The 25,193-nt window shown below is 44.3% G+C and overlaps 1 protein-coding gene across 1 annotated transcript in view; it reads left to right on the forward strand.

Moving 5' to 3' along the window:
* Positions 1-6,014: 6,014 nt before the first annotated feature.
* The window catches only part of ADD2 (adducin 2), a 125,712-nt gene continuing 106,533 nt past the window's right edge, over positions 6,015-25,193 (forward strand). The window contains exon 1 of the mRNA XM_027554947.1: positions 6,015-6,371. The gene's annotated coding sequence lies outside the window, so the exon portion shown is untranslated. The remainder of the gene's footprint in view (positions 6,372-25,193) is intronic.

Here is a 25,193-nt window from a genome sequence, read left to right on the forward strand (position 1 = left end):
GGAAAGGCGTACATCAAGATTGTCTATTGTCATCTTGCTTATCTAACTTATGTGCAGAGTACATCATACAAAGTGCCGAACTGGAAGAATCACAAGCTGAAATTAAGACTGCCAAGAGAAATATCAACAACCTCAGATATGCAGATACCACTCTAATGGCAGACAGCAAAGAGAAACTAAAGAGCCTAGTGATGAGGGTGAAAGAGGAGAGTGAAAAAGCTGGCCTAAAACTCAACATTCAAAAAACGAAGATCGTGGCATCACTTCATGGCAAATAGATGGGGAAAAAGTGGAAACAGTGACAGATTTTATTTTCCTGTGCTCCAAAATCATTGTGGATGGTTACTGCAGCCACAAAATTAAAAGATGCTTGCTCCTTGGAAGAAAAGATATGATAAATCTAGACAGTGTGTTAAAAAGCAGAGACATCATTTTGCTAGCAAAGGTCAGTCTAGTCAAAGCTGTGGTTTTTCCAATAGTCACGTATGGATGGGCCTCCCCGGTGACACTAGTGGTAAAAAAGCCACCTGCCGATGCAGGAGACACAAGAGACGTGGGTTCAATCCGTGGGTTGGGAAGATCCCCTGGAAAAGGGCATGACAACCCACGCCAGTATTCTTCCCTGGAGAATCCCATGGATAAAGGAGCCTGGCGGGCTACAGCCCATAGTGTCACAAAGAGTCAGACACAACTGAAAAGACAGCACACATGCATTGCACGCATGTACAGATGTGAGAGTTGGACCACAAAGAAGGCTGAGTACCGAAGAATTGATGCTTTCGAATTACAGTGCTGAAGAAGACTCTTGAGGGTCCCTTGGCTAGCAAGGAGGTCAAACCAGTCAATCCTAAAGAAAATCAACCCTAAATATTCTGTGGAAGGACTGATGCTGAAGCTCCAATAATTTGGCCACCTGATGTAAAGAGCCAACTCACTGGAGAAGACCCTGATGCTGGGAAAGACTGAAGGCATGAGGAGAAGGCAATGACAGAGGATCAGATGGTTGGGTGGCATCACCTACTCAATGGACACGAGTTTGAGCAAACTCCAGGAGATAGTGATGGACAGGAAAGCCTGGCGTGCTGCAGTCCATGGAGCCACAAAGAGTTGGGCATGACTTAGCAACTGAACAACACAGCATTCTTCATACCAGAGAAGACCACCTGAGGCCAGATTGAAGGAACTAGAGAAATTCATCAAGATTACCTGAAATTAGAGAAGAGCAGGCCCTGCACACAATCTTGTCAGCAACCATACCTGTGAACTATTGCTGTAAAACTCCTCACTAAATCCTCCTGGTTTGGGACACATTATTTTGGAGGAGCAGGAGCTGACTGTGTCACCCTTTGGCTGGCAAAACAATAAAGCTGTTATTTTCTGCTTCAAGCAAAACTCTGTCTCCAAGATTTGATTTGACACTGGTGCATAGAGGCAAAGGTTTCCAACCCAGGAATCGAACCCGGGTCTCCTGTGCTGCAGGCAAAGTCTTTACCAAGTGAGCTATAAGGGAAGCCAATAAGTACTTTAACTTGTCCCATTTGGTCTCCATGACAACCCTGGGTGGTTGAGGACTTGTTTCTGGGGCTGCTGGACAAAGTAGTGCAGACTGGGGGCTTGAACCACAGAAATTCATCTGAGATCAAGAGATGGAGGTGTCGGCAGAGTTGTTTTCTTGATGCCTCTCTCCTTGGCTGTAGATGACTGTCTTCTCCCTGTGTTAGTCTGTATGCACATCTCCTCTTCTTAAAAAGGCAGCACCCTATTGGATTAAGACCCACTCCTGTGGCTCAGCTGGTAAAGACTCTGTCTGCAATGCAGGAGACCTGGGTTTGATCCCTGGATTGGGAAGATCCCCTGGAGATGGGAAAGGCTACCCACTCCAATATTCTAGCCTGGAGAATTTCATGGATTGTATAGTCCATGGGGTTGCAAAGATTCAGACACAACTGAGTGACTTTCACTTTCATACAACCTAGTTTTATATCTTAATTATTTCATTAATTTATCTCATTGTCTCTTTGAAGACCCTAACACCCAAAACAGTCACATTCTGAGGTACTAAGGCTTGGCATTTTAACACAGGAATTTGGGGGCACAAGTCAGCCCATACAAGAGGGCAGTGCTGTTACTGTCAGTTTATAGCTTGGCTCTAAGGTCAGAGTCTTACCTGAAGTCACACAGTCCATGGGACCAAGATTGGCATCCCATGCCCTGCACCCCCAGGCTCATTCTCTTTACACAGCAGGCTTCAGCCACAGGGTTGGCTGAACTTACTCTTGTTGGGAGAGTGCTGTCTTCAAGAGATCTAGACTTAGAATTTACCATTGATCTTGCTTTGAAAGCACCATCTTCCCTGCTCTCTTCTATCATAAATTCAATTTCTCTAAAAGTAGGCCATAATTTATAGTTTATTTGGGAGGCAACTCCAGGAAACACCAGTTGAGGAGTGGGAAAATTATATAGAGAAGAAAAGCCAGACTATAAAAGCTGCATCCTGAGCGGTGATACTGTGGGCATGACTGAGTGAGGGGCTCAGTCATGCTGGGAGACAGTGCACAGCGTGCCTCAGAGGGGTCCTCCCCACACTTACGGAGCAGGGAGTCGGCCTCTCTGTCCACTAAATCCTGATGGCCACTTGTTGAGAGCTGATTCTCTGGGGTGTCAATTCCTCCAGCACCCACCGCATGCTCTGGAGAAGGCCATTGACAGAATGCCTAAAGTGTTAAAGAGAGTGCTGAAGTCCTGGATTAGTTATCTATTGCTGAGCAACAAAGTACCCGAAACTTTGCAACTTAAAATAACACATTTATTATAACAGTTTCTGTGGGTCAGAAGTTGTGCTTGGGCATGACTTAGCTGGGTCCTCTGCTTCACGGTTTCTCTCAGGCAGAAATAAAGGTGTCAATCTGGGCTGGGGTCTCAGCTGAAGGCTTGGCTGGGGAAGGGCCTGTTTTCAAGGTGATGGGATTATCAACAGAATTCATTTCCTCCAGGATGTTTGGGCTTATGGCCTCAGTTTCTAGCTTTTTTTTTTTTTTTGCCAGATATCACCCTTGGTTCCTTGCCATGTAGGTCTGTTAGACACAGCAGGTGTCTGTTACACTGCCATCCACTCTTTACAAGTTACTGCTGCCTAGAAACATTTTCATCAAAAGACTTGAAGATTATAAATAATTTTATTACATATCAGTTAGTCTAATTTTATCAGGCTACTGGAGGCTATCCAAATATAATTTTCTGGGTCTGTCATGGAGTCTCCTATACTTTTCTGCTCCTTGTTAAGAGCCAGGCATCTTGAGCTTTCTGCAAGTGAGAACTTGGAATTCTGATGATACTTGATGGAGCCAAGTAGTTCTGGTTCCCTTTGTTGGATTTCAAAGTGAATTTGGAATTAAGTGAGAACTTCCAGGACTTCAACTCAAATTTCCATATAGGCTATTAATATGGAAATTAATACAATGAAGTCTTGTTTGAAGTCTGACATTTGAACTAGCACTCATCATATTCAGATGCCATCTGGGAGAAACTGGAGGGTTTTTTTTTTTTTTTTTTTTTAGATTCTATGATGGCTAGAAGAGCAGAATCAAAGCAGAATCAATTTTTTTTTTTTTTTTTTTTGGTGGGTGGAAGGAGAGTGAATCAGCCTTGTGGATTTTATCAGTATCTTATACTAGTTCTGCTTTTTAAAGTCAATTTTTTGCCCCCTCTGAGAGTACATGTGCAAGATACAAGTTAGGGCTCAGCTCTAGAGCCATGTTGCTGAGTTCGCATCCTGCCTTGGCCATTCCGCTAGCTGTGCAACCTTGAGAGAGTTACCTAACCTCTCTGGGCTTCAATTTCTTCATCTACTATAGAGGATAGTACCATTTCCACCCTTGCAGGATTCGTGTGGGGATTAAACGAGTCAAAAATGCATGTAAAGCTCTCAGAACAATGGCAAGAGCCAAAAAGAGTTTGCTATTATTAGTTTGAGAAAGCTCACTAACACACCAGGAAGAGAAATTTTTGAGTGATGCGATGATCAAGGGAATTTATGAAACCTGCTACTTCTGGACTAAACAAAAATTCTCTATTCCCTTTTTGGGCTCTATTTCAGAAAAGGGCCTACCTTACCTGTGATTCCAGGGCTCCAGAGAAGGCATTTTCAACTTCCCAGATATTATTGCTCGGCACCAATAGTGCACAGTTGCCTGAAGTGTCTCAATAAACATTGTTTCCTGGATCTGGCCAGAAAGCCCTCAGGTCCTGGTGGCTGAGCTGCTTGTAATTCTAGCAGGTTTTGATGGGAGAATAGAATAGGAAGAGAGCTTGTGATTCAGTGATTCTGAAGATGAAGTGGGAATAGATGAGAAGCTCTGAGTGGGGAAGAAGAAGCAGAAACCAGGGGTTGGAGGGGCTGGATGAGCTGAGCAGAAAGACAAAATTTACTCTGTTATCTGAAATGCAATGCCTGCCAGGTGTCCTTGGGTTGTTATGTGGGCATTTTCTCCTTTACTATCTACGTCAGTAGCAGCTATTCACATACAGTGACATTTCTTATATGTTAGTGTTCAAAGAATCACTAGGAATAGACTCCATGCTCCCTTGGGCTTCCCTGGCAGCTCAGCTGGTAAAGAATCTGCTGGTCCCTGGGTTAGGAAGATCTCCTGAAAAAGGGAAAGGCTATCCACTCCAATATTCTGGCCTGGAGAATTCCATGGACTGTATAGCCCATGGCGTCGCAAAGAGTCAGACATGACTGAGTGACTTTCACTTTTACTTTCCCAGTGCAGAGTTCCATCTCTGATTGGGGAACAAAGATCCATGCTGCATGGTGCAGCCTATACATACACGCGCACGCACACGCACACGCGTGTGCACACACAAATACACACACAGGATGGGGAGAAAACATTGCAGATTAGCTGGGTGCATTTATCAAGCAGATCCCCCAAAGAAAACCCAACCAACAAAGCAACCCCCCAACAATCAGCAGTGGAGGACCAGAGATGGAGAAGATGCCTTGCAGGAGGTGAGCTCACACCTCTGGGTTCCTGGGCCCAAATCCAGAGATGCTGACTCTGCAGCAACACTGTGTTAGGGTATGGTAATTTTCATGGGGCTGTGGTACCCCAGAATCTTGAGGGAACCAAGGGGCCTTGATCTGGTTGGCAGTGAGCAGAGGCTTTTCTGGAAGCTGTACTTGCCCTGTCATCACATTTTTACAAATACCTAGTGTGAATGGTGATTTATGGGAGCTTTGGGGAATTGATGGAGATTATGGGGGTCTAAGTCCCAAACTAGGTCTTGACATCTCTACTCTCTGAAGGCTCTGCATTGAGAAACACTGTCAGAAAGGAGCAGTGGGAGGTGTCTTAGCTATACACTATCATCTTACAGAGTAAGACCCAGAAAGGCCCAGAAAGACTGAGTGCCTTCACCAAGGTCACACAGCTAGTCAGTCAATGGCACGTCTGAGACTGTAACCAGGTATTCTTGTTCTCCATCCCGTTGCCCAATCACCAAACACCTGTTCCCCCTAGGGTGGGAGACTAGGGAGGGGAGTGAGAGGAAGAAGTAGTGAGAATTGGAGAGAGGTGCGCCTGTAATCCGAGAGGGTCTGGCAAGAACAAACACTTTGCCCTTGTGGGAAATGGAGTCAGCATTACAATAGGATAATTATGGCTTTGAATTCAAACAATCAATCGCTTGCTATTAAAATCACGAATATAATTAATCTTCTAAAGCAAAACGTCCTTCTTAGACAAAAAAAATATTACAAGACTGTTTTCTTTTTAATCCCAAGGGAATGCAACCTCTATCGGAGCTCTTGTTTCAGATTTCCTTCCTAGGAACAGCATCTTCACGTTGGCTTGGCTGTTCCGGGCAGCTCGTGGTGCAGGAGTGGCCGTGGGCAGGGGGCCTGGGCGGCGGGACTGCGGCAGCGCGGGCGAGCGGGCGGGGGCACTGCAGCACCGCGGCCCTCGGGCGGCCGGGCAGCGGCCCGCTAGAGGGGGCGCTGTGGGCACCGCCGAGCTTCCTTTTGTCAGCGCACTCGGCCGGGAGAGCTCTCATTTCCTCTCAGCCTCGTGCGGGAAATGGATTTGATTCTGACAGCAGAGCTGTAAGGGACGAGCGCGAACGAAAGCCTTTTGTCAAGGAGTGGCAGCCTCTGTTGTCTGTGATTACCACTGACGCGGAGAAGCTGCGCTGCTGGTGGAATTCCAGGCAGCTCTGGCCAGTGCGCGGCTGCAGGATGGGTAGAAAACACTGCTCTGCAGATTAGCTGGGTGCATTTATCAAGCAGCTCTCCCAAAGAAAGCCAGCCAACAAAACAAGACCCCAACCACCCGCAGCCGAGGACCAGAGATGGAGAAGATGCCTTGCAGGAGGTAAGCCCGTCTTGGGAGTGGACGCCGCGGGCTGGGCTTGGTTTTGCTTATTTTAATCGAATTTACGACCCTTACAGCATCCTTCCACCGAGCGGGAGCAGGTTGGTCTATCAGATGGGTGAGCGTCTGTCAATGAGTGTGTCTGCGAGGCAGCTCTTCCCCGCGGCTGTGCTATGCCTAAAGGTTTCTGTTGCTGATGTAACATCGGACGTTCTTTGGGAAGCGGGGTGCCCACCGCTGGCCTCTGCTTGGGGACCAGCGGACCCACGCGCCCCGAGCGCAGCGCCTGCCAGGTGGGGCTTTCTTCTCAGTCCCGCCGGGCTGGCGGGCTGCAAGCCTCGCTTTATGGGGCCGCGCCTCCCTTCACGCTGCTCTGGGCCACCGCCCTCCGCGGAACCGCCCAGCGCCTTCGGCCGGGTTGGGCGCGCTCCCCAAGGCCTCGCCATCGCCTTGGCGCCGCGGTAGCTGAGGGGTCGGCAGGTGCGGCGTCGGCAGCTGCCGGCGTTGGGAGCAGGAGCGCTAGAACGTGAGCCGACCCCAATGGGTTTGAATTTTTACGCGACCGCACCACTTTGGAGGGAAAAAAGGCCACTGTCCCCGAGAAGATCGGGCCAGCCAGACCATCTATCACAGTTTGTCTTCCTTCCCATCTCCTCCCCCACCTCCTGTCCCTTCCTGCACCCAGTAGGAGGCCACGCTCCACCTGGAGGCGGGGGCCAGCGGCTGCTTGTTTTGAAGTCGCGACCACAGCCAGCCTACCTGGTGTTGGGAGGAAGGGAGGGGCAGATTGCTTTAGGATGCTGATCAGGCGCTCGGGTCTAGCCTATTGTCTTGCCTTTTCTCCCCCTTTCTTTTCTTCTCTTATCTCCACCCCCAGACAAAAAAAAAAAAAAAAGGAACAAAAAGAGGGTAGGATGGGGAGAGAGAGACCGAGAGGACTGAGAGAGAGAGACAGGAAAAGAAGGAGGGGAAAAAAAAGCCCCAAGCCCACACCCTATCAAATTCTTCTGAAAATTGTCATTTATCTTTGACACATGATTATTACCCATCTGTTTCTTCACGCCCACTCTTCCCTCCTCTTGCAGTTTGTTGGCTAAGATTCAACGGACTCAAATGAGCCTTATAAATACTAGAAATCAAATCAGTTTCCTAAAGGGACGTTTTGTGCTTTCTGATTAACCTGGAATGAGGGATTTCCAGCGTCCTGGCAGGAACAAATGATGGGAAAGGTGGACACCCTCCTTTCATATCTAGGGTGTGGATCTAGTGGAGGTACAGGAGACGTTGAACTTGTGCAATGAGGGACATCTTCATAAATGGCATTTGAAAATGATGTTTCATTTTAAGGGGAAAATAGTTGCTAACACTTGAAGTGAAAGCCCTTTAAATTATAAATGAGTAGGACCACGGAAAATAGCTGTGAAGTTTCCAGATTTGCCAGTCACCCCTCCTACCGACATAGGAAGAATATATGTTGGAGATTTTAAAAAGGGGTTAAGCCATTTAATATTTCTCCTTTATAATGTTCTACCTTCATTCTGCCTGTGGACCAACATCTTGCCCAGACACCCCAATTTACTTTCACTCCCCATCTCCCCATCCTAAAAGCGTACAGCAAAAGAAAGCTTTTCATTATTAGTATGATGTCAATACATTTTGGAGAACCACTAGAGATAAATCACCCTTTGATCCGCAATCCATACCATTTCTGTAGCGAGCCTGATGTTCTTTCTTGTCCACCCAGTTATCTCACCTGATTAGAAATGTGCTTGTCACATACAAAATATACAAGACTGCCCGAAATGACATATTGTATGTGTTTTCTAAGCTTGAGTTGAATTTACTTTAAATATCAACATGGTGCTGGAATTAGTAAAACTCAGCTTTTCTTAAGAGTTTGCAGATGATCTAATGTGTTTGTTGGCAGAGGGTTTAGGGTTAAGATTTTGAATACTTATGAAAAAACTCCGATAAATATATTTATCACCTACCTTGTTCTACACGGAATTTAAGACAGTTTACAGAGATTCATAAAATACAGCAAGACAGACTTAGAAGTAGATGGGAAAGAAAAAGGAAACTAAAGGTAGAGACATAAAATTGTGTTAAGAATGAGGCTAATGTGAAAATACAAACATTTGAGAGTAAAAAGAGAAAAGTGTCAGTTGCTCAGTTGTTTCTGACTCATTGTGATCTCATGGACTGTAGCCCGCCAGCCTCCTCTGTCCGTGGAATTCTCCAGGCAAGAATACTGGAGTAGGTAGCTATTCCGTTCTCCAGGGGATCTTCCTGACCCAGGGATTGAACCTGGGCCTCCTGCATTGCAGGCAGATTCTTTACCGTCTGAGCCACCAGGCAAACATGTGAGGAGCAAACAAATCCAACTCTGAACTTTCTAGCAACTCATACTAAAAGGGAAGTTGACAAGCCCATGGTTCATGGGCTTTGTTTATTCATGGAGTCATTCACTCAACAAATATTCACTGAGGACCTACTATGCACAGGCTCTGTGAGACGCTGGAAAGAAAGGAATGAAGCAGGCAGATGTGGTCTCTGCCCTGACAACACTTACAGCCAAATGCAAGAGATGGAGTTTCATGAAGACATCTCTCAAACAAATATCTGGTTACAAGATGTGAGAAGAGCTGTGCAGGAAAAGCATGAAATGCAAAACATCACACGTCCAGACATAAAAACACAGAATAAAAACTTCTGCAGAGATGCATAACCATTTTTGATTTTAAGAGCAAGAAGGAACATTTTTCAGGTATGAAGCAGTGTTTGAAATAATGTCCTTGTCAGATAGGTTTTACTTTGCCATTTTTAGAGTGTCCCTTAGTGTGAGGGATCCTGATATCACCCCCACAGATCTCTTGAACCCCTGAGGTTCTGAGAATATTGTATTTTGAGGGACTTGTGTATTCTCTAAACTGTAGTGGCTTTATTTCAGTGATGATCTTACATAATGAATATTAAAACTGTGTTCTATATGATCTTCATGGCAACCCCCAGAACAATGCTGGGGCCTTTGTTTGCCTCTGTGTCTTCCCAGGTGGGCCAGGGGCAGGCCTGGGGGCTGGGCCACAGCACGGGTGAGGGGGAGGGGAGTTTAAACTAAGATGGGTGTGTGTGCATGTGTGTGTGAGTCCACTCAGGGCACAGGTTTGCTAGATTCAAAAGAACAGCTCCCGGCGACCACTGCTATTCTGGCCAGGAATGAAGCTCTCCTGCCAGTTCCACCTTGGCATGGACTGAGTTGCAGCAATTTATTAGCAGCAGGTGTTGCAGTAAAAATGCAAGGAAAAAGTTACTGTTGCTGGTTTTAGAATAATTGGATTAGATCTTGATTTAATGCAGATTTAGTTATTTCTCAATAAGTACCTTATGTCCAAAGCAATGAGACCAGCAATTTGGTGTAATGGTTAAGAGGAGCCAGACAGCCTGACTTCAAATCCATTTTTCCACTTCTTAGCTGTGAGACTTTGGACAAGTTACTCAACCTCTCTGTGCCTATGATACTATGTGGATAAATATGCAGCATTGATTTCACAGTAAGATTGTGAGGATTGGAGGTATTACATGTGAAAAACTATGTTCACTGAATGTTAGCATTCATACTGTTTTATTAATGAAGTGGCACTTCATTTATGTAAGTGTGCCAGGATGGTTTGGTGTCAGAATTTTTTAAATTTAATTTTTGTTTTATATTAGAATATAGTTGATTTACAATGTCGTGTTAATTTCAGGTATACAGCAAAGTGATTCAGTTATACATAAACATAAATCCATCCTTTAAAAAATATTTATTATTTGCTATAAAGGGCTGCACTGGGTCTTCATTGCTGCATCTGGGCTTTCTGTCGTTGCGGTGAGCGGGGTGTGCTGTGGTGCGCCGGCTTCTCACGGTGGTTGGCTTCTCTTATTGCAGCTCAGGGGCTCTAGAGTGTGGGTTCAGTGGTTGTGGGCTCAGTTGCCCCAAGACATGTACAGGCAACCCGTGTCCTCTACATTGGCAGGTGGTTTCCTAACCACTGGGCCCCTGAAGTCTTATCCATTCTTTTTTGATACCAGAATTTTAAATTATGATACCTGATTATCTTCAAGTAGGAAACACATTTTTGAGGTTATTAATATTGTTTTGCATCGTTTATGTATTGTCTGCATTAGTACATTGAAGTAAATATTTAGGTAGTGGTAATGACATGACTGAGCGACTTCACTTTTACTTTTCACTTGCATGCATTGGAGAAGGAAATGGCAACCCACTCCAGTGTTCTTGCCTGGAGAATCCCAGGGACGGGGGAGCCTGGTGGGCTGCCGTCTATGGGGTCGCACAGAGTCGGACACAACTGAAGCGACTTAGCAGCAGCAGCAACATGTAGTAGGACTTCCCTGGTGTTCCAGTGGTTAAGATTAATGGTAAAGAACCCGCCTGCCAATGCTGGAGACATAAGAGACGTGGGTTTGAGCCCTGGGTTGGGAAGATCCCCTGGAGGAGGGCACGGCAACCTACTCTAGTAGTCTTGCCTGGAGAATCCCATGGACAGAGGAGCTTGGTGGACTACAGTCCATAGGGTCACAAAGAGCCAGACACGACTGAAGCAACTGAGCATGAACATGTAGTAACTAGACCTGAAGCTGCACCTTTCTATTGTTAAACCCAAATGGTATTTTAGTTTCATCAAAACAATATTATCTGTTTCAGTAAATAACTTTTATTAATTTGACATTTTAAAGTTGGATAGTTGTGTTTATTTCCACATTCATTTTTGCATTCTGCTTATATAAAAGTTATAAAGTTCAAGTATTTAGAACTGGTCTTTTTGAATGTACATATTTAAGTTATATTTTAATAAAGTGATTTAGGTCAACCTTTGGTTCATAAGATTTTTTTTCAAAAAGGATTTCTATAAAATTCAAGCATTTTGAATTGGGTTCAAGGACAGACTCAAGATTCTTCGAATAGAATTTTGAGTTTCTAGAAGAGAGATTGTGGCCCCAAATTTGACCCCATATACCTTGACTGACATAGTTTTAGCTTGAAAGAATTTTAAGGCAGTAACACCAAAGCTTGCCTCTGTCTTTAACAACAGCATCAAAATCCTCTGAACTCAAAGAGCATCTATGGAATGGTAAGCTTCCAGCAAAAATTCATCTTGGTCTATTTTCTAGAATAAACTACAAATGAAAGGTTTGTCAATATTATTGAGTGAGGTGAAAAGAAAGTCTATTCTCTGTGGAGTACAATGTTTGTTTGGATTAAAACAAGTTTACTGGTTATATTCAAATCTATTCTAAAATTTTCTTCATACCTATGATCTGTCAAAGATTATAAGAAATATGTTAGTCTCCCACTATAATCATATTTTTGATAGCTTTCCTGTTGATATGCACATATCAAAGACATATGCATTTATACACACACACACACAGAATTATATTTGATGGTGTGTTACTTAGAATCCTGATTGCCTAGGACTCCTGGGATGGAGCACTTTCAGTGCAAACACTGGGATAGTGCCAGGCAAAGGAAGACAGATCTATTTTAGTTTTAGAGAACAGGGAGAGAACAGACCAGAGGCCCAGATTCTTTAAGGACTCTCCAGAAGAGATGGTGCAGATGGTGCCAGCCAGCAGTATCCATCCCATGATTCAATAAGGCATCCTCCTGGGAAGAGGCAGTCATGTTCTCCCAGTTACCTCCTAGAATAGTCCCCAGGCTCAATGCACCGGGCCTGGAGGGGTTATGGTGTTGCTAGGGTGAGATTGGGGTATAAATCAGAAGGCTCTAGGAATGCTGTCAGCACTTTCTACCTTGAGTGTCAGGGCATCCAGTCTTGACATGTGCCAAGGGAGCCCCCAGTAAAGCTTCAAACCAGGTTGGTTTGCATCAACCGCACACTTGCAGCTAAAAATTAAGATACATAAATACATAGATAAATGCCACTTGGTCCAGCAGTAAATACCCTAACTTAGTTGATTGCCCCAGGGCCTCAACTCTCAAACAACCCAGGCAGGACCTGGAGGCCAGAGAATTTAGGATGTGGTTGCCGGAAAAAAAATTTCAGTGCTGATCCCCTGGGGAAGGAAATGGCAACCCACTCCAGTATTTTTGCCTAGGGAATCCCATGGACAGAGGAACCTGGAAAGTTACAGTCCATGGGGCTGCAGAGAGTCAGACATGACTGAGTGACTGAGCACTATATCATATTTGGAATAGTTTTCCCTGGGCCCAGCCTGGAAGTGTCTGGAAAAAACTTATCAAGCCAAGTACAAATTCCTTGGGTTTCAGTGACTAGAAGCACTAAGGACCATCTGACCCCCTGCGCTGCATCCTCCCACACAGAGAGCTGATTGGACCAGGTATGGACCGGTGAGGACCTGGAACCTTAGGGCTGGTAGCCATATGAGGCCAAAGAGGGGACGGTGTCAGGGTGAGGAGAGACCACAGGTCATCCCCTACACCCCTCACCAGTTTATAGAAGGAGCCACTTGGCTGTCTTGAGGTGGCCACAGCGATTCCAGTTCTGTAACTTCCATGAAGCCCAGCTAGACTTTGGTCCCTGCGTTGATATGGCTGCCCTCCATCCTGCTGGTCTAATTTGCCTGGGCTTCTGTTTCAGTCAGCCATACTGTCGGCTAGAAATCCGGTTTTCTCCAGAGCTTCCTGCTTCTCTTCCCCACATACAGCCTGACCTCCCTCCTTCCATCTTTCCAAAGCAAAAATCCAATCTTGTCAATCCTTTAGGATGAACCCCAAACTCCTTACCTACCTGGACAGCTTTACTTCTCCTTCTTTGGAGATGCAGGCTGGACCACCTTTCTGGACATTCCCCTTCTCCATCCACCCCCCACAGGCTCTTCCTTCCACCTTACGTGCCCTCCTCCTACTTTTTATCTGGCAAGTTGGCTCTTTTAAAAAGCCAACCAAATAGACAACTTCTAGCAAGCCTAATTAAAAGAAAATAATTAACAATACTAGAAAGGATATATGGAAGGAAAAAGAGATTTGAAATCATAAAAACACTATGCATTATTGTATCCTAACATATGTGAAAATCTTGATGAAATAGACAGTTTTCAAACAGAATATGAACTACTAATATTTACTCCAGAAATCAAACGCCATGTTCCTGGTTGGGAAGAATCAAGTTACAAAGATGTCAGTTCCTCACAGATTCTGTTGCGTGGATGGCAGTCTTCCTGGTAACCAAAAGTGATGCAAATTTGTTCCTATTTTTATTTTTCTTTGGAATCTTGAAAGGTGTAGTTAACTGGATATGCTCAATTGTGAATCATTTTATTGAAGGGAAAGCCAATCCTTGTGCATTTAAATGTCATTTATAAATTGTTTTTCTCAAAGAACAGATGAAGTTATTAAACTTTGAAATGCATGGGGACTTTATGAAGACAGAATTTTATTTAACAGACATGGTTTTCTTCTATATTATTTTATCGAGTATAATACCATTGTGTTTGCTTTCTTTACCTGCATGGCACCCATATACAAATCTGTTGGCTTTACTTTTAAACATCTATGGTGAAAGACATCAGAAAAATAGGGGCAGCTTCAGTCCCTTCCCTCTTTACTTGTGCCAGGTGGCGGAACATCTATGTTGGTTATCTCAGCATTCCTTTATTTAGAATTTATTCTCCTTCCCTCTCCACACTACCCTTCTCTTAGATCATTTGTACCCTAAATTAGCTACATCTGTTACCATAGTTATGCAGCATCCAGCTTAACCCATTCCATGCTTGTTCTGACTGCATATTATATTGTGTGAAACTTCCTTTCTTGTATTTCGTAAAACATACCATTATTTTCCCTTTGTCACCTGTCCCCCAATTTTTATTGTTTCTAAGGCAATGCATATGTACAGTTAAGAAATCAAATAGAACTGAAGGGCTTCTAACAGAGAGCAACAATCCCTGCCCTTCCCCAAATCCTTTATCCACAGGCAAACCAATTTTAGCTGTGCTTTCTGTTCTGTTATAGTTACTTCTGTATCTCAAAATAATATGCATATACTGCTGTTTCTGAATTTATCAGCTTTGATCATCATGTAGTGAATTCCTGCCATGAAAGTCAAGGATGTAGTTTAGGCCACACCTACATCTCCTCTCTAGCTTTCTTCTCATCATACCTGTCACACCAGACAATGCATTTATTAAAACCAGGTTTCTCATTCCGTGGACTGGTAGTTGGGTCACTTGACTCTCTACTCTAAGATAAGGATATCACTACTCTCTCTCTTTGCCCACTTCTTCCTTCCCTCTAGTCATGCATTTGCTTGCATTATCAAAATCAAGAAATTATTCATTCCAGTCCCATCACTTCATGGCAAATAGATGGGGAAACAATGGAAACAGTGACAGACTTTATTTTCTGGGCTCCAAAATCACTGCAGATGGTGACTGCAGCCATGAAATTAAAGATGCTTGCTCCTTGGAAGGAAAGCTATGACCAACCTAGTGAAAGTGCAAGTCCCTCAGTCGTGTCCAGCTCTTTTGTGACCCTGTGGACTATGCAGTCCATGGAATTCTCCAGGCCAGAATATCGGAGTGGGTAGCCTTTCCCTTCTCCAGGGGATCTTCCCAACCCAGGAATTGAACCCAGGTCTCCCACATGCATGTGGATTCTTTACCAACTAAGCCACAAGGGAAGCCCCCAAATACTGGAGTGGTTAGCCTATCCCTTCTCCAGTGGATCTTCCTGACCCAGGAATCAAACAGGGGTCTCCTGCACTGCAGGCAGATTCTTTACCAACTGAGCTATCAGGGAAGCCCTGACCAACCTAGACAACATATTAAAAAGCAGAGACATTACTTTGCCAACAAAGGTCTGTCTAGTCAAAGCTATGATTTTTCTAGTAGTCATGTATGGATGTGAGAGTTTGAAAGAAACTGAGCGCTGAAGAAGTGGTGCTTTTGAACTGTGGTGTTGGAGAAGACTCTTGAGAGTCCCTTGGACTGCCAGGAGATCAAACCAGTCAATCCTATAGGAAATCAACCCTGAATATTCATTGGAAGGACTGATGCTGAAGCTGAAGTGCCAATACTTTGGCCACCTGATGCAAAGAACTATCTCATTTGAAAAGACTCTGATGCTGGGAAAGATTGAAGGCGAGAGAAGGGGATGACAGAGGATGAGATGATTGGATAGCATCACCGACTCCATGGACATGAGTTTGAGCAAACTCTGGAAGATGGTGGTGGACGGGGAGGCCTGGTGTGCTGCAGTCCATGGGGTCGCAAAGACTGAGCCACTGAACTGACTGTTCCATCATCATAGCTGGTCTCTATGATTTGTCTATAAGGTAATTCTAAAAGATGAAAACTGTTCAAGTGTTCATTATCTAACTGGGTTGATATTGCTCACTGCGTGATAAATAACATGCTAGGATTTCATCTCTTTCTCACTGGCTCCAATATCTCAACCCTTGGACCACTAAGTGGAAAATGCTTCCAGGGGGAAGTTCAAATGGATTCTGTTATCCTGAGAGCACCGGTACCATCAGAGCTGCTCTAGTTCTCCTCCTGCAGTGCAGACAGTTTCCTAAGAAGACTAACCCAGAGGTCAAGTTGATAAATTCAGAAGCGAAAGTATGTGTATACTGTTCTGACATACAGAGGTAACTATAGCTGGGTGCCTGGCTGTGAACCACTGTGTGTTGGGGGTGGGAGAGGGGATGGGCAGGGTCTGCTCCTCCATGTAGAGACTGCATTTGTGCCCTTGTGTCTAGTCTCTTTTTTAATTCCCCCCGTCCATAACACCTGCCATCTCAGAATCCAGAACACTTTTAGGGCTCTGCCAGACAGATCATCTGCCTCCTTGGCTCCAATATCCTGTGCCTGAAATCTAGGCTTCTTCTGCTTTCAACCATTAGTCACCAGTTCTCCATCTGCTTTTTGTCCTCCAGAAACCTGTTGAAATCTCTTCTCTGTTAATCATATACTTTTACTTTGTCATTGTAGGTTTTATGTATTTTTATTCTGTTATGATCAATTTAAGGAGTCCAAGAAGAGAGAGAAACATGGTGGGATTAGGCTTGCCATCTTGAATTAGAAGCCAAGGACATTAATTTTCAATCAAGTCATGCATAGTAAACTATTGGCATGGCCGTGATTTAAATTCAAACCCTGGTGAGATTTGCTTTTCCTCGTTATAAAAATGTTTCCAAATCTGTACCGTACTTATCAACTCAATTCCAATATTTTCTGCTATCTAGAACAGTCCAGAAACATTGATGCATTCTTCTATTCAAAGATGATTAGCATTTAGTTTATACACAATTCTTATGAGTGCAGTTTGTTTCTCTTTAGCCACTCCAGAAAAGTGGAAATGGCAAATTAGAAAGAAGAGCTTGGCTAATAGTCTAAAAGAGATTGGGATAAAAATGAAGAGAAGATGAAAAGTTCTTCTAGGAACCTGTATCACAGTTGTTGCCCAAGTGCTACGGAAGACCATTTGTCAGAGTTGACAGTACATTTGATATAGACCCAGAAAGTAAAGAAGTCACAGAGAAAGTAAGTGAACTTTCTTTCAGTGAAAGTAATGGGTTATAGTCTAACAGGGGAAGGGCTGTTGGCCTTTTTTTTACCTGGTTGAGAAGGAAGGACTTGCCAACAGTTCTTTGTTCAGAAAGTAAATCTGGAGTTATAAGGCATAAGAAATTCCAGTTGTCTCTCTGTGTTCATTTAATTTGGAAATTGTTGCTTCATTTTTCAGCCTTAGCAATGAACATCAAGACTGAAAACAGTTTTGGGAATCTTACTTAACTGTCTTAACATCTATCTTAACTCTGTTAAAGTTACAGGCTGTAAAACTGTCACCAGCTTTGAAGCCACTATTTGTTATATTTAATTCTGGAGTGAAGCTATATTAAGTTAAGGCTGTCAAAGAATTAAAATCTCATTTTCAAAGCCTATCATGTTTGTGGGGGAAGTAATACTATGTCTAGGGTTTGTCTCAACAGAATCTTTTTTTCGTGGTGGATGGTGGGGTTGGAGGTGAACTAAAGTAGTGCATGAGTTGACCGCTGTTGGGGTTGAGTGTAAATGATCACCTAAACTGGCACTTTTTAGAGCTAAAGGAGGTGCTATCAATAATTACAAGGGAACAAGAGGCATATCGAGGTCTCTCCTGGGCAAACCACAATCTACTCTGAAGCTAGGTGATAGGTACTTAGGGTTCATTATGGTGTGCTCTCTAACTTTGTATATTTTCAACATTTTCCATAATTAAAGAACATCTACTGTTTTGTACTGTTTGCTCTTTTATTAAAATTGGAAACTTTCATCTTAATCACGATGTTAAACATTAGTCAACTTCAAACACAAAATGAAAATGGCTAGAGAACACTGTTAAATGACAAATCTATTAGTTGACTTATAATAGTAGGACACAAATCCATAAATTCTGCAACTGGGACATGCAGAAGGCAATCCTTAATCAAGCTGACAATGTTATAAAGCAGATCTATAGCTTTAGTTATGCAAGGGAGCCTTGCTTTTATTACTGTGAATTGGGCTCATAGAGATTTTATGGATGGGTGACTGCAGCCACAAGAAAGGTCAAGTCCACTGGGAAATGAGGAGCTGGGCCAGGAAAGTGGGGCTTTGATTTGCAGAGCAAGTCCACAATCCGATCTGTACCTGGCTTGGTGTCTCTCCTATTTGAGGTTCTCCATTACCTGTTAAAATAATCATTCAGAATTACTCCAGTTTTGAGAAGGTCTCCCTTCCTGCTCTGTAATCCCCATGGTACACGGCACAGAGTTTAGTCACCTGTCTACTGCTGTACTTGGGAGGTGGTGTAGGGCAGGCACGGGCGCGAGGCAGCAGGGTGGGCTCTGCCTTCCAGGATGTCTGTCATTTTGATTCTGCCAATCAGAGGGCCCAGGTGGCTATGGATCAGGAGGTCTTTTGTGCCCTTTTCAAAGAGGGGCTGAAATGGATGCTTGCCTGGCTCCTAGGTGGCACCTTGAAAGGAACCTAGAAATGCCAGGCAAAGCACTGCATCATACTCAGGTTCTTTCAAGGCTGGAAGGCTGTACTGTAGGATTGGAAACCAGTTCTTTAAAAATGGCTTGCTCTGTTGCTGTTATTATTTCCTATTGTGTCTCCCAGTAATATACAGATGGTCACATTTTACTTTACTTGTGCTTTTTTAAAAAAAAGGCAAGCTTTCTAAGATATTATATATGTTATATATAATATAATATATGTATAGTAAAATTCACTTCCTTAGATGTATACTTCTATGAATTTTGATAAATGCATACAGTCATGTAGCTACCACCACAGTCAAAATATAAAAACATTCCCTCATGCCCTTTGAAGTGAATCTTCTCCTCTCACCTATAACCCCTGACAGCCATCATCTGTTTTTGGTTTTGCCTTTTCCAGAATGTCATATAAATGAGATCATACAGTGTAGCCTTTTGTGTCTGACTTCTTTCACTTTGTGTAATATTTTTGAGGTTCATCCATGTTATTACAAATGTTCGTAGTCCATTCTTTTGATTGCTGAGTAATATTTGTTTGGATGGCTGTACCACAATTTGTTTAACCCTTCACCCATTAAAGGACATTTGGATATTTCCAGTTTTTGATGTTTGTGAATAAAGCCACTGTATATATTGGCCTATTGGTCTTCGTATAAACATAAAATTTCAACTCTCTTGGTTAAATACCTAGGAGTGGGATTGCAGTATACCAGTCCATTCTAAAGGAGATCAGTCCTGGGTGTTCATTGGAAGGACTGATGCTAAAGCTGAAACTCCAATACTTTGGCCACCTCATGCGAAGAGTTGACTCATTGGAAAAGACCCTGATGCTCGGAGGGATTGGGGGCAGGAGGAGAAGGGGACAACAGAGGTTGAGATGGCTGGATGGCATCACTGACTCGATAGGCATGAGTTTGAGTGAACTCTGGGAGTTGATGTTGGACAGGGAGGCCTGGCGTTCTGCAATTCATGGGGTCGCAAAGAGTCGGACATGACTGAGCGACTGAACTGAACTGAACTGAAAGTGTATGCTTAACTTTATAAAAAAAATTGTCAAGTGGTTTACAAAACGACAGTACCGTTTTGTATCCCCACCAGCAATGTATGAGAGTTCTAGTTGCTCTGCACCTGGTATTGTTAGTTTTTTAAAAAAAAATGTTATCTATCATGATAGGTGTAATATCTCATTGTGTGTTTGATTTGCATTTCCCTGATGATCAATGCTGCTAAACATCTTTTCATTTGCTTAGATGCCACAGTAGCTCTGTTTTGTTTCTTCTTGTCTTTTAAATATCAGCAGTGCTCTGCCATTCAAAGGTAAGCAGGGAAAGGGTGTTTCCTTAGTCTCAAAGGGGAAGCAGAAGCTTAACAGGGGAAGTGAATGGGGCATGGGGGGAGAGTTGCCAAGAGAAAGGTGATGCCAGGGAGTGATTCAGCTGGGGTACCTGATCCTTCCACCACAGGCTGCTTCTGGAACTCTTATCTGGAGGATGATGTGGTCTGTACTATGAGGGGCTGCTCCCTAGAGAGGGAGAGAGGAAGGGAGGAAGACGGTTATAATAAGCCATCATATTGATTCCATTTAAAAAATTTGCTTACTTCAAGTTCTTGCCTTTATACTTTTAGTCACTAAATAAATACCTCTTTAAAATAGAGACTTTTAGCCCAGATGGCAGCCCTACTGTTAACTGGGGGAAGGGGGGAGAGTTAAATAAAAGGTATTCAAGGAAATGGATATTTAAATTTTATTGACATAAGGACCTGAAAAGATTCTGATACACTCATGTTTCTAGCAACATTAGTCACATGAACTAAAACATGGAAGCAACCCACGTGTCTGTCTATGGATGAAGGGACAAGGAAAATGTGGTATATACATACAGTGGAATAATGTCCCGTCATAGAAAGAAATTCTGACATGTACTACAACATGGATGAACCTTGAGGACATGTCAATCGCAGAAAGACAAATACTCTATGATTCCATTTATATGAAGCGCTGAGAGCAGTCAAAATCAGAGACAGAAAGTAGAACAGTGATGGCCAGGGGCTGGGGTAGGGGAAATGGATGGTTATTGTTCAATGGCTGCAGAGTTCCAGTTTTACAAGATGAAAAGATTTATGGAGTATATGGTGGTGATGGCTGCACAACATTATAAATGTATTTAATATCACTGAAATTTACTCTTAAGAACTGTCAGTTAAGATAGTAAATTTTATGTTATGGGCATCTTACAGTGGTACACTTTTTTTTTTTTTTTTTAACTATGATTGAGGTAAACTAGCAACAATGAGTAATTTATCACAGTTGTAGGTAGGTTTGTGTGGTTTAACTATGAATATCAGTCAGTCGAGAAGGGTTTACTGAACACCCTCACTGCTCAGCTAGTGTTCCAGGTGTTGGGAATGCTGGGGCAAACTAGAAGATCATCCTCTAGGAAGGTGAAAAAGATTCTAAACCTGCTAACAAAACAAATGAACGGTGCCAGGCACTGATATTGTTATGCACAAGATAAATTCAGGTAACCAGAGAGAGAGTGACCAGAGGAGGCTGCTTAGCCAGAGTGGCCAGGGAAGGCCTCTCTGGGGAGGAGGTATTGAGCTGACTCACGGGGGTTAGTGGGACTGGGTTGGACAATGAGGAAATGCTGGCTGATTGCAAGCATTTCATTATGCTGTATGAGATGACACCATGGGCTGAGAGTGGGGGTGAGGTGGACGTGGGGGAGAATTGAGGAGAGATGAAAAGGTGGGAAATGATCCCCTTGAAGAGTCTATACAGGGGAAGGGCAGGTTGCCTGGCAAAGTTAAGAAGTCATTTCAAAGGTGTGGAGGGAATTTTGAAATGAGTCCCATCGGCGTGGTTGTGTGCAAGAGTCAACTGTCCAGATGCACACTGGAAGCAAGGTGGTGTAGGGTTTGACCAAAGGGGAGGCTCTGTGATGTGAGAATAGTGGAGGACAGAGGAGCAGAGGCATTTTGCAAAGGTGTGGTCACCCAGCTGGAGTAGCTCATTAAAGCAAGATAAGGAGGAGTTAAAGCAAGAATGTGAAGGGCAGAGTTTGGGAGTAGATAGAGAAAGTGAGTGGGAAGTCTTGGAGACACTGAATTCCTGGTGGAGGGGTATCTGAGTAGTTGGACAGGAAGGGAGTGGTCAGGGAGTAAGGTGTGAACTCCAGATGTTGGAGGTGGAGTTCTTGCTGGTGACAGCAAGATCTAAAGTATGTGCCCATGGGAATGGGTGACTGAGGCTGGGGTGAAAGGAGAAATAATTGACATAAGAGGTCGAGAAAACGTGAGGTGGGGTGTTGGGTGGATCACTGCATGGCTGTGGAGACTGGAGTGGAATCAGTAATGAGTAAGGATAGCATTGGAGGGGAAGACACTCAGGAGGAAGGAGCTGAAGTGGTCGGTGAACCAGGGGAGTGACCGGGAGAGTGGTGGAGGGTAGCCAAAGGGAGGAGCGATGGGAAGTCTAGCAGGAGGGCGTTTTCTCCCAAGGCAGTGGGGTGTTTGAAGCCGTGGAAATAGATGGAGGCGGCTGTCAGGCACGAGGAGGCTGTCTATACTGTGCACAGACACGGTGTGTGTGAGGTGTGTGCTGTGAGAGCTGTGTGGTCAGGGGAGAGGCAGGTTTTAGATTGGGATTTGGGGATCACAGAAAGGGAGGTATATGAAGCTGAATTATGGAGTGCTGCAAAGAATCATGCAGTGTTCAGTGAGATTCGTTTCCAAGCAGGAAGGGCGGTAACCATGGAGGCATTATTGACTTGGGGCTTGTTCAAAACTCAATTAAAGGCAATTAATACTAGCTGGTGTTGTTTACCAATGTCCTCATCTCGTGAGGGATCTCCTAGCTCTTCTTGTGAATTGTGAGATGAGGAGGAAAAACTTTCTCTCTTGCGACATCTTGTTTGTTCATGTCACTGATTCCTGTGTCACCCCCAGCCATAAATCTCACGGAGGGGATAGAAGGCATCTGTCCTTTTGTATCACTGTCTTGCTGCAGCTCTGCAATGATTCCTGTCTAGCCTTGCTCTGCTGACGGTGACCTTTAACGTAATAAAATGCTCATGGGAATAATGAGGATGGATGGAGAAGATGCACCTTCTCGTAATTGATGGCTCATGTATTAGGGCAGGAAGTTTTCTGGAGGAATGAAGCATGTTATGGGAAAGTGTGAGGTTTTTTTAAATGCTTAGCCAAGCGTCTCAAAAAAGCACCCTGACTACCTGGCAGTCCTGAGTCGCTTACTTTCTCACTCTCCAAAATGACTAATTCGCTCCTCCTTTCTTTAAATCGCCTTCCCTTCCCACCCCATCCACCTTGCTGGGTGCCTCTGACTTTGTGGAGAAACAAGCTGAGCGGCCCTGCTTCTATCAGAGGCTTCCATGTTCTGCGCCCCTTCCCTCTCACCTCAAAATACCTCCCTAGCAATTGGTCTTTCCTTTTTCTGAATCAACACCTTTCCTCTCTGTCTCTCTCCCTCTCTCAATTACAACATTCCCCTTGGCATTCAGGCATGTTCCAGTGTCTCCTACCTACGCACCTCAGCTACTACCCCTTTGCTCTATGTTCTCAGCAAATTCGCAAGAGTTGCTTTTGCTCCCTGTCTGGCTTCCTCTTCTGCACTCTCTGCACTCAGGTTCCTGTCCTCTCTATACCACTGAGATGGCTCTTGTCAAGGTCACTGATGACCTCCATGTTGCAGTATCTAAATACCTCTCCAGGCAAGAATACTGGAATGGGTAGCCATTCCCTTCTCCAGGGGATCTTCCCAACCTAGGGATCAAACCTGAGTCTCCTGCATTGCAGGCAGGAGATTTTACTGTCTGAGCCACCAGGGAAGCCCCTAAACACCTCTACCCTGTTCATATCTTACCTGACTCATCAGCAGCATTCAACACAGTTGACCACTTCTTGAAACATTCTATTTTCTGGCCTTCAGGAACCCTTTCTCCCCTGGTTTTCCTTTAGTCTCACTGACTGTTCCTTTTCTTCCTCTGTGTGGTTCCCCTCACCCCTCTATCAGACCTCTAAATGTGAAGACCCCCATAGCTCTACCATGGGCCACCTAGCCGTCTTATAAACTCTCCATAGGAGAGTTCATCCAGGTCTTAGCTTCAGACTCCATTTAAATGCTAATGACTCCGAAGCCTCTCTATCTCCAGAGCTCTAGCTTCAGTTCAGTTCAGTCGCTCAGTCATGTCCGACTCTTTGCAACCCCATGAATTGCAGCACGCCTGGCCTCCCTGTCCATCACCAACTCCCAGAGTTCACTCAGACTCACGGCCATCGAGTCAGTGATGCCATCCAGCCATCTCATCCTCTGTCGTCCCCTTCTCCTCCTGCCCCCAATCCCTCCCAGCATCAGAGTCTTTTCCAATGAGTCAACTCTTCGCATGAAGTGGCCAAAGTACTGGACTTTCAGCTTTAGCATCATTCCTTCCAAAGAACACCCAGGGCTGATCTCCTTCAGAATGGACTGGTTGGATCTCCTTGCAGTCCAAGGGACTCTCAAGAGTCTTCTCCAACACCACAGTTCAAAAGCATCAATTCTTTGGCGCTCAGCTTTCTTCACAGTCTCTCACATCCATACATGACCACTGGAAAAACCATAGCCTTGATTAGACGGACCTTTGTTGGCAAAGTAATGTCTCTGCTTTTGAATATGCTATCTAGGTTGGTCATAACTTTCCTTCCAAGGAGTAAGCGTCTTTTAATTTCATGGCTGCAGTCACCATCTGCAGTGATTTTGGAGCCCCCAAAAATAAAGTCTGACACTGTTTCCACTGTTTCCCCATCTATTTCCCATGAAGTGGTGGGACTGGATGCCATGATCTTCATTTTCTGAATGTTGAGGTTTAAGCCAACTTTTTCACTTTCTTCTTTCACTTTCATCAAGAAGGTTTTTAGTTCCTCTTCACTTTCTGCCATAAGGGTGGTGTCATCTGCATATCTGAGGTTATTGATATTTCTCCCGGCAATCTTGATTCCAGCTTGTGCTTCTTCCAGTCCAGCGTTTCTCCTGACGTACTCTGCATATAAGTTAAATAAGCAGGGTGACAGTATACAGCCTTGATGTAGCTTAGTGCTTCTCAAACTTTAGTGCACATACTGATCACCTGGGGAGTTTGTTAAAATGCAGATTCTGATTGTATTAGTCTGGGGCCTAGTGAAAAAAGTGAAAATGAAAGTCACTTAGTCATGTCCAACTCTTTGTGACCCCATGGACTGTAACCCCGTGGACTGTAACAGGCTCTCCTGTCCATGGAATTCTCCAGGCAAGAATCCTGGAATGGGTAGCTGTTCCCTTTTCCAGGGGATACCCCCAACCCAGGGATCAAACCCAGGTCTCCTACATTGCAGGTAGATTCTTTACCATCTTAGCCACCAGGGAAGCCCAAGAATACTGGAGTGGCTAGCCTATCCCTTCTCCAGGGGATCTTCCCAACTCAGGAATCGAACCAGGGTCTCCTGCATTGCAGGCAGATTCTTTACCAGCTGAGCTACCAGGGAAGCCCTAAGATTCTGCATTTTCAACAAGCTCCCGAGTGATGCTGACCCTGCTGGTCTTTTGAGCGGTATTGAGTGGTGAGGCTTCAGACTTGTAATCCCACTGGCTCCTTGACATTTCCACGTGGATGTCCTAGAGGCATCTCAGACCAAACCTCACATAACCCTGTTAGAGTTCTTGAGTTCTTTCCTCAAACCCACTTTTTTCTGCATTATATCATCCTCCCAGTTGCTCATGCCAAAAATCTTGGAATTGTCCTTGGTTTCTATCTTTCCTTCACTTGCTTATCCAATCCAT

Source organism: Bos indicus x Bos taurus, chromosome 11 (assembly GCF_003369695.1).
Source record: "Bos indicus x Bos taurus breed Angus x Brahman F1 hybrid chromosome 11, Bos_hybrid_MaternalHap_v2.0, whole genome shotgun sequence".
Lineage (NCBI taxonomy): Eukaryota > Metazoa > Chordata > Mammalia > Artiodactyla > Bovidae > Bos > Bos indicus x Bos taurus.